The 8,615-nt window shown below is 49.7% G+C and overlaps 1 protein-coding gene across 2 annotated transcripts in view; it reads left to right on the top strand.

Annotated features, from left to right (window-relative positions):
- Positions 1–708: 708 nt before the first annotated feature.
- MICAL3 (microtubule associated monooxygenase, calponin and LIM domain containing 3) overlaps positions 709–8,615 on the top strand; it is a 237,192-nt gene continuing 229,285 nt past the window's right edge. Inside the window, exon 1 of one of the 2 annotated variants that reach the window (XM_034949077.3) lies at positions 709–1,401. The gene's annotated coding sequence lies outside the window, so the exon portion shown is untranslated. The remainder of the gene's footprint in view (positions 1,402–8,615) is intronic. The other variant, XM_057301001.2, reaches the window with a different exon arrangement.

Below are 8,615 nucleotides of genomic sequence, written 5' to 3'. Positions count from 1 at the left end.
TTGTAGGTGGGGAGACAGTGGACAGAGTGGCTGGGTGATGAAGTGGGGCTCCAGAGGATGAGCAGAGATTGCCTCTGAGCCGACACCCTGGCCCTGTCAGTTCCCGTCCTCACATGATGGACATGAAGGGAACACGAATGAAGCAGATGATGATACGGTTAAGTAAATACCACCTGGGACCAGAGAGAGCCCTTCTCAAGGAGTCGCCAGCCCAGAGTCGGCCCTCTTCTGAGCTGGCCGGCTGGAGTCAATCTGCTTTGGACAACACAGCTTCAGATGGAGATAATACTGAGGCCAATGATCCTTGAAGACAAAATAATCTCTGGGCTTCTTTCTGCTCTGATTATAATGTTGCAATTATACTGAGCAGATGCTGATAGGAATTTGGTCAAATCCATCCCGTCTTCCATCTAACTTATTTTAGTGCCTGGTGGATTTCTGTCCAGCTCCACGGGCTGTGGCAATGCCGGGGCTGGCTGGAAGTGTGGAAGGGGCTGGCTGGAAGTGTGGAAGAGGCTGCCCGGGCTCCGGCATCAAGAGGTTTTCTCCGGTGGGGAGGAGTGCGCGATCTGATCCTTGGAGCGCTTGCAACTGTAGCCCTCCCCCAGGGCTCTGCGCTGATCTCCAGGGTCATCATCATAGTAACAGTAAGAACTTCATTTTATAGCATTTTTCAATCTATAAGACAACGTCGTGTCCTTTATACCGTTGAAATTTCACGACTACTCAGATGTTACGCGACTTGCTCAGTATCCAACACTTGGTTCCTTCACTGGCTCCCGGAGACCTGGGTGCTGAAGCCACTGCAAGGAGGTGTGTGCTCGAACACACAGCGAACACCGACTGTTGGTTAGCAGGATTCGCTGGGGAAGCGGCCTCAGGAGAGTGCTGGAATTTCCAACCTTCGAGGTGCTAGTAACGTGTGTCGAGGAAGGGGTTGGAGAAGGGGAGAAAATGAAAAGAAGGGGAGAAAATGAAAAGATGGGGAGGAGGAGAAATGGTTTGGGTTTGGTTTTGGCTTGAGCCTCACCCAAGCGTCCCACGCCGCAGCTCCGCGGCCTCCTGGGGGCGCCCGCTCGCGTTGCCACGGCGCTCGCGCGGAGCCGCAGCCCGCCCAGTCAGCAGCGCGCGCTCCTGCAGCCCCGGCGGAGTCCCGGCGGGGAGCGCCCGCGTAGGCAGGCGCCCGGGGCAGCCCTCTGTCCTCGCCGCGCGGCTTGAGAACCCCTGGGCCCTGGGCGAGGGGGCTGGGCTGTGCAGCCCCCGAGGCTAACTGGGCGGGATCGCAGCTGCAGGGGTTGTGCGAGCAGCCACGGCGGCACCTGTGCCCTGCGGGCACCCACCCTGCCCCTGCCGAGGCAGGCGCCCACCGCCGGCGGTGATGCGGCTGTGAAGCCCTAGTCGGTGAGTACCCTCCAGTCCCCCTGTGGGCGAGCGAATCTAAATGACAAGGTTATGTGTTTTGCTGGATGTCTTTTAAGAATCACTTATTTAGATTGCTTATGATGGGGAAGCGTTTCCTTTGTGACATCTTTGTGTTTCTCGGATCTATTTCGTTTCCCTCTAAACGCAGCCCTCTCTCCCCTAGTGGGAAAGACACCCAGTATCCGTGTCTCGATCATCGCACGACACCCACCAGTGCGGATGCCACGTACCACACACTCCCCAGAGCCTGCCGGAGAGCAGGGCTGTCTCCCAGCCACGTCCACCCCATTTTCACTGTGCTTCTATCCCGCAGGCAAAGGAAGAGCGTCCCCAGGCACCCCCGAGGTAGGCCAGGTGTCAGGACAGCCAGCAGGCCCTTGGCGAAGCCGGGTCCGCTCTGGCTAGCTCAGCGCGGTGAACCCATGAGCTCATTAGGAGCAGCGGCTGCTTTGCGCGGGGAACGCCGGTTTCCCTGCGGCAGAGGGGCCCTGCACCCGCCCGCGGCGCGCGGTGGTGGCCCAGGACCAGTGGCGCACACGCTTGCGCTCCCAGGCTGCACCCAGGCTGCAGGGCGCGCTGCGCCGGCGCAGCTCCCGGGCGTGTGCAACAAAAGGACGGCCAAGTTCATTCCCTCCTGGAAGCAGAGAGCGGGGCCGCATGACTTCTGGAGGCTGCATGTGTCTTAGAATCAAATGGTTATGACTCCATAGCAAAATGCTTTCTGTGTGTCAAGTCCTCTCCGTGCCTGCCAACCCCTTCCCTCCTCTCTCCTCCCTAAAATGCTTTCTTATTGGTCTGGCACTGTGATCAACTATTTAGAATTTTCATTGTTGTAAAGAAATGAAAAAAGGGTGAAACCGAGACAAGCTGTAGGCTGAAAGGCTGGGCCCTGTGGTGCTATTCATTAGCTCTCAGGCCTGGCTGCTGGGGAGATTTTTAGAAATCCTGCTACCTGGGTCCAATCCCCGGAGATTCTGACTTAATTGGTCTGGGATATGGCCCAAACACTGGGATTTTTTAAATTTTCTTTTTGTGCGGAGGAGTGGTGGTGGGAAAATTTGGAGTGCATACTGGATTTTTTTTTTTAACTTCCCAGGTGACTCTAATGAGCTAAGGTGGCCACCCACCATTCTAATCAATCAGGGTGACATTTTCCCAGGTGAACTTGGTAATAGTTTAGTCTCTCAGGCTGCCGTTGGAGGGCAGGGTATGCAACTGTCATAAATGCCTACAAGCTACAGGCAAAGAGAGCTGGCAGGGCCTTGGGCTGCTCCAAGAAGCTCAGGATGAAGGCAGTGTCTCAAACGAGGGAGGGATCATCACTCTCGGAACAGGTCCCTTCACTAAATGAAGTGTTCTGATCTATATTCCAGGGCAAGGGGAAAGCAGATGCATACCTTTGCAAGTCTGTAGCATGAAAGCTGTGGCTCCCTGTACATTTGTGGACTTCATGGCTGCCTATGTACTAACCAGAGTCACATGTGTATATCCCCCCACCACCCACTCACTACAAGGAGAATGGACACTTAGAAAGCAGAAGAGGGGGCTGGGCGCAGAGGCTCAGGCCTGTAATCCCAGCACTTTGGGAGCCCGAGGTAGGCAGATCACTTGGGGCCAGGAGTTGGAGACCAGCCTGGCCAACATAGTGAAACTCAGTCTCTACTAAAAATACAAAAATTAACCAGGTGTGGTGGTGCATGCCTGTAGTCCCAGCTACTCGGGAGGCTGAGGCATGAGAATAGCTTGAGCCAGGGAGGTGGAGGTTGCAGTGAGCCAAGATCACACCACTGCACTCCAGCCTGGGTGACAGAGTAAGACTCTGTCTCAAAAGAAAAAAAAAAAAGGGTCGGGGGGGTCGGAATGCAGTAGTCACTCTGGAGAAGGAAGAGGCAACAAATAAGATCACCTAGAAATTATATAGTGTTATTATCCTTCTCAGGCCTAAAATCCTTCCACATTGCGAGTCCCTCGTAAGCCTATGGGAAATCCTAGAAACTTCCTCTCCCTGAAAATTGGAGTCCCAGGGTAAAATCTTCCCCACAGGTACTGTTGCAGACTGGGGGTGGGCGGCAAAAAGTTTCCTCTAACCCTTGCCTTCTAAAGTTACCATGAATGTTCATAAACACCAAGGCAGGTGGAGGCAGACACTCCACAGCGAGTTCACAATGACTAAGGGGCTCAAGGAAATTAGATAAGGTCTTAAAACTGGGGGTCTGAAATGTTAAAATTTTACATACACTAGAAAATGTGATCTACCCACCTGGTGCCGGAACTTCATCAGGCACAGCTTCCCAATGACCTCGCTTTCATTTGGGTTAAGTAGAGAAGGGGTTAAGATCTCCTGCGAGATAGGTATAAATGATGGTACCATATCTTCTGAAACCCTTGGGCACGGCTCAGTCATACACCTCATAAATAGGCAAGGGGATTAGGATGTTGTTTAAAGCACACACAACCCACCCAATGTGGACAACAGAGCTTAATGTGCCAGGGCCACTGAGGGAGTGGCCGGGAAGGGTCTCCCTACCATAGAATGGCCACAGTCTCCCACGTGGCCTACCAGATTGCTTGTCTCTGCATGCTCCTTTCTGCATTCCCACGCACTGACTACACACTCCCTCCCTCTCCCATGCCCCACTCCCTCCAAGCAACCCAAAACAGTTAGAACAACTTCCATCCTTCCCTTTAGTCTTTGCTTTTCTAGTCTGTGCATAGCCATGCACGCATCATTTTGTTCCTTCCTGGAGTCAACCTGACCTCTTGAGACAATGCCTTCATTTCACCTGGGCCTCCCACAGGTTTCCCTAGTACTTACCTGGCTGAGCTGGGCGATGGGCATGCTTCACTCTCTTGGCTGAGCGGGAGCTGCTCCTGACTAGTTCTGCGTGAAGGATGGCTCACAGAGGCTTCTGCTACTTCCAGCCCAAATGTCCTTTCCCGGCAGGTCACCTCAAGGCTGATCCATCTCACGAGACAGGGCAGGCCAGCCATGTGAGGGCTGCCAGCCCAGTAGATGGCTAATCCAGGAATAGCAAAACCATATCTCATTTCTATTACCCCTCCCTGCCACGACCACCAATATCTATTCTCTGAAAAGGGCAATTTACGGCACAGGCCACGGGGGGAAAATGTCCAGTTGATCCAGCTTAACCCATGTATATCAGTTCATCTTTAGGGTGCTACCTAAACTCAGAGTGGGACTAGTGGAGACATTGTGTGGCTTTAATAAATTCCCTTTTCACACTTTTTTAAACTGTGGATTGTGACTCATCAGTGAGTCATGAAATCAACTTGGTGGGCCATTTTATTTATTTATTTATTTATTTATTTATTTATATATTTGAGACTGGGTCTCACCCTGTCACCCAGGCTGGAGTTCAGTGATGAGATCTTGGCTCACTGCAGCCTCCACTTCCCAGGTTCAAGTGATTCTTGTGCCTCAGCCTCCCAAGTAGCTGGGACCACAGGTGCCCACCACCACACCCGGCTAATTTTTGTATTTTTAATAGAGATGGGGTTACCATGTTGGCCAGGCTGGTGTCGAACTCCTGCCTCAAGTGATCTGCCTGCCTCACCCTCCCAAAGTGCTGGGATTACAGGTGTGAGCCACCGCACCCAGCCAATTTTTTTTTTTTTTTTTTTTTTTTTTACTTTTTAAAGGTTTACAGCCATTTTATTTGAAAGTATACATTTAGCACCATGAAATAAACACTGATATATTGAAGCCTGGTTAATAGTAGTGTAACAATATATTTTGATGATTACATTATTTTAAACAACAAACTACACTGAAAAATTAATGCCGATAAAACTCTTGGTCATAATATTAAGAAATACCATATATAAATTGAAAATATGATTGCTTAAAATTTGAAAATGGAAGTGCACTCGTTTGGACAGTCAGAATTTAACATAATCTGAAGGGAGAGGATCTCTGACCCAAAATATATCTTTCAGGTTAAGAGAAGGAAAAAGAAGTGTAGTTTATCTTAAAGGATGATGGGAGTTTGTTTCTTCAGGTGGAAGATATTCCCAGTGTCCTCAGGTTTTGCAGTAGAATCATATCACTGAGCACGAAGATTTTCATTGGGAAGCTGCCCTGTCAATTTTATCTGCCTCTAAAATTGTCCTCTTAAAAACATCAGCAGCTGGCCGGGCGCGGTGGCTCACACCTGTAATCCCAGCACTTTGGGAGGCCTAGGCGGGCAGATCACGAGGTCAGGAGATCGAGACCATCCTGGCTGACACAGTGAAACCCCATCTTTACTAAAAATACAAAAAAATTAGCTGGGCGAGGTGGCGGGCACCTGTAGTCCCAGCTACTCGGGAGGCTGAGGCAGGAGAATGGCGTGAACCCCGGGGGGCGGAGCCTGCAGTGAGCCGAGATCGCGCCACTGCACTCCAGCCTGGGCGACAGCAAGACTCCATCTCAAAAAAAAAAAAACAAAACAAAACAGCAGCATTCTCATTTTCTCTAGTAGGAAATTCCAAAAAAGCCGCATTCCAAGATTCTGCCAAAGCTTCCCTGATCACCCTTTTTTTCTTTTTCTTTTTTTTAATTTTTGAGACAGAGTCTTGCTCTGTCATCCAGGCTGGAGTGCAATGGCGCGATCTCAGCTCACTGCAACCTCCGCCTCCCAGGCTCAAGCAATTCTCCTGCCTCAACCTCCTGAGTAGCTGGGATTACAGGCGTGTGCCACCATGCCCAGCTAATTTTTGTATTTTTAGTAGAGACAGGGTTTCGCCATGTTGGCCAGGCTGGTCTCGAACTCCTGACCTCAGGTGATCTGCCTGCCTTGGCCTCCCAAAGCGCTGGGATTACCGGCGTGAGACACTGCGCTCAGTCTGATCACCCTTTTCATATGCAGGTCTTTCTTATTTCCAACCGACATAATAGATATTTCCACTTTCCCCACCATATCCAATGATTTGCCATGGATAACTGTAATCACTTCAGAACTTTTCATTGATGTGACAGAATACACAATAATACAACCATTAATGTCTATGGAGTTTGTCTGGGGAATAATGGAATATTGATCTTGGGTGGGTCCTTTTTTTTTTGAGACAGGGTCTCCCTCTGTCACCCAAGCTGGAGTGCAGTAGTGTTGTGATCTCAGCTCATTGCAGCCTTGAACTCCCAACTCAAGCGATGCTCCCACCTCATCCTCCTGAGTAGCTGGAACTACAGGCATGCATCACCATGCCTAGCTAATTTTTGTATTTTTTTGTACAGACAGGGTTTCGCCATGTTCTCCAGGCTGGCCTCCAACTCCTGGGCTCAAGTGATCCACCCTCCTCGGCCTCCCAAAGTACTGGTATTATAGGCGTGAGCCACTGTGCCTGGCCAGGTGGGCCATTTTAAAAAGAAAGAATAGAAAATACCAGAGTGTATACGTGTAGTGAAGGGAAGATTTGTGTCCTGAGATTTGTGTTTCAGTTTTGTATACTGTGTGTGTGTGTATGTCTGTATGTGTGTGTGTGTATAGATAGATAGATAGATAGATAGATAGATAGATAGATAGATATTTTTTATTTTTATTTTTTTCTTGAGACAGAGTCTTTGTCACTCAGGCTGGAGTGCAATGGTACAATCTTGACTCACTACAACCTCCGCCTCCCAGGTTCAAGTGATTCTCCTGCCTCAGCCTCCCAAGTAGCTGGGACCACAGGTGCCCACCACCATACCCTGCTAATTTTTGTATTTTTAGTAGACATGGGGTTACCATGTTGGCCAGGCTGGTCTCAAACTCCTGACCTCGGGTGATCCACCTGCCTTGGCCTCCCAAAGTGCTGGGATTACAGGCGTGAGCCACCATGTCCAGACTGTATATGTGTATTTTTGTTGTGTACACTGAATCGTGATGCAAAATATATTTCTTATTATAAATCATGGTCAAGAAACTTTTAAAGTCGTTACCTTGAGCAAATACCGACAGAAATTGGAGTTGAATCAAAATGAAATATTAAAAGGTCAAATTCTTCAAGAGCTAGCAAAAAAATAGAATTCAATATATTTTAGATCTATGGATAATTTTCAAGTTAAAAGAATCCGTGGGGGAAAACTGTGTTCATTTAAATTTAAAATTTCTATCGGCCGGGCGCAGTGGCTCACGCTTGTAATCCCAGCAATTTGGGAGGCTGAGGCAGGCGGATCACGAGGTCAGGAGTTCAAGACCAGCCTGGCCAACATGGTGAAACCCTGTCTCTATTAAAAATACGGCCGGGCGCGGTGGCATGCCTGTAATCCCAGCACTGTGGGAGGCCGAGGCAGGTGGATCACGAGGTCAGGAGATCGAGACCATCCTGGCTAACATGGTGAAACCTCATCTCTACTAAAAATACAAAAAATGAGCCGGGCGTGGTGGCGGGCACCTGTAGTACCAGCTACTCGGGAGGCCGAGGCAGGAGAATGGCGTGAACCTGGGAGGCGGAGCTTGCAGTGAGCGGAGATCGAGCCACTGCACTCCAGCCTGGGTGACAGAGCGAGACTCCATCTCAAAAAAAAAAAAAAAATTAGCCGGGTGTGGTGGCGGGTACCTGTAATCCCAGCTACTCGGGAGGCTGAGGCAGGAGAATCACTTGAACCCGGGAGGCAGAGGTTGCAGTGAGCTGAGATCACACCACTGTACTCCAGCCCAGGTGACAGAGTGACACTCTGTCTCAAGAAAAAAAAAAATTCTATCAAATGAAAAAGGAACAGAGTGGGGGAAATATTTGCATTATATATTACAAATTAAAATTTAACCTCTGTTAGGCCAGGCACGGTGGCTCATGCCTGTAATCCCAGCACTTTGGGAGGCGGAGGTGGGTGGATCACAAGGTCATGAGTTCAAGACCAGCCTGGCCAACATTGTGAAACCGCATCTCTACTAAAAAAATACAAAAAATTAGCCAGGCATGGTGTCAGGCACCTGTAATCCCAGCTACTCAGGAGGCTGAGGAAGGAGAATCACTTGAACCTGGGAAGTAGAGGTTGCAGTGAGCCGAGATTGCGCCATTGCACGCCAGCCTAGGCAAGAAGAGCGAGACTCCGTCTCAAAAAAAAAAAAAAAAAAGTTAACCTCTGTTAAACCAATAATTCATTTCAAAAAAGGAGAATGGGCGTGGGATTGTGGACAAGGGAGAGGCAGAGACTCAAGGACTGACTTGGGCCTTTGGAAGGCCAGGTTCTATACGGCTTTTTTCCTGAG

This window comes from Pan paniscus, chromosome 23 (assembly GCF_029289425.2).
Source record: "Pan paniscus chromosome 23, NHGRI_mPanPan1-v2.0_pri, whole genome shotgun sequence".
NCBI lineage: Eukaryota > Metazoa > Chordata > Mammalia > Primates > Hominidae > Pan > Pan paniscus.
Note: the sequence above shows the minus strand (reverse complement) of the source record. Positions and strands in the feature narration are given on the sequence as shown.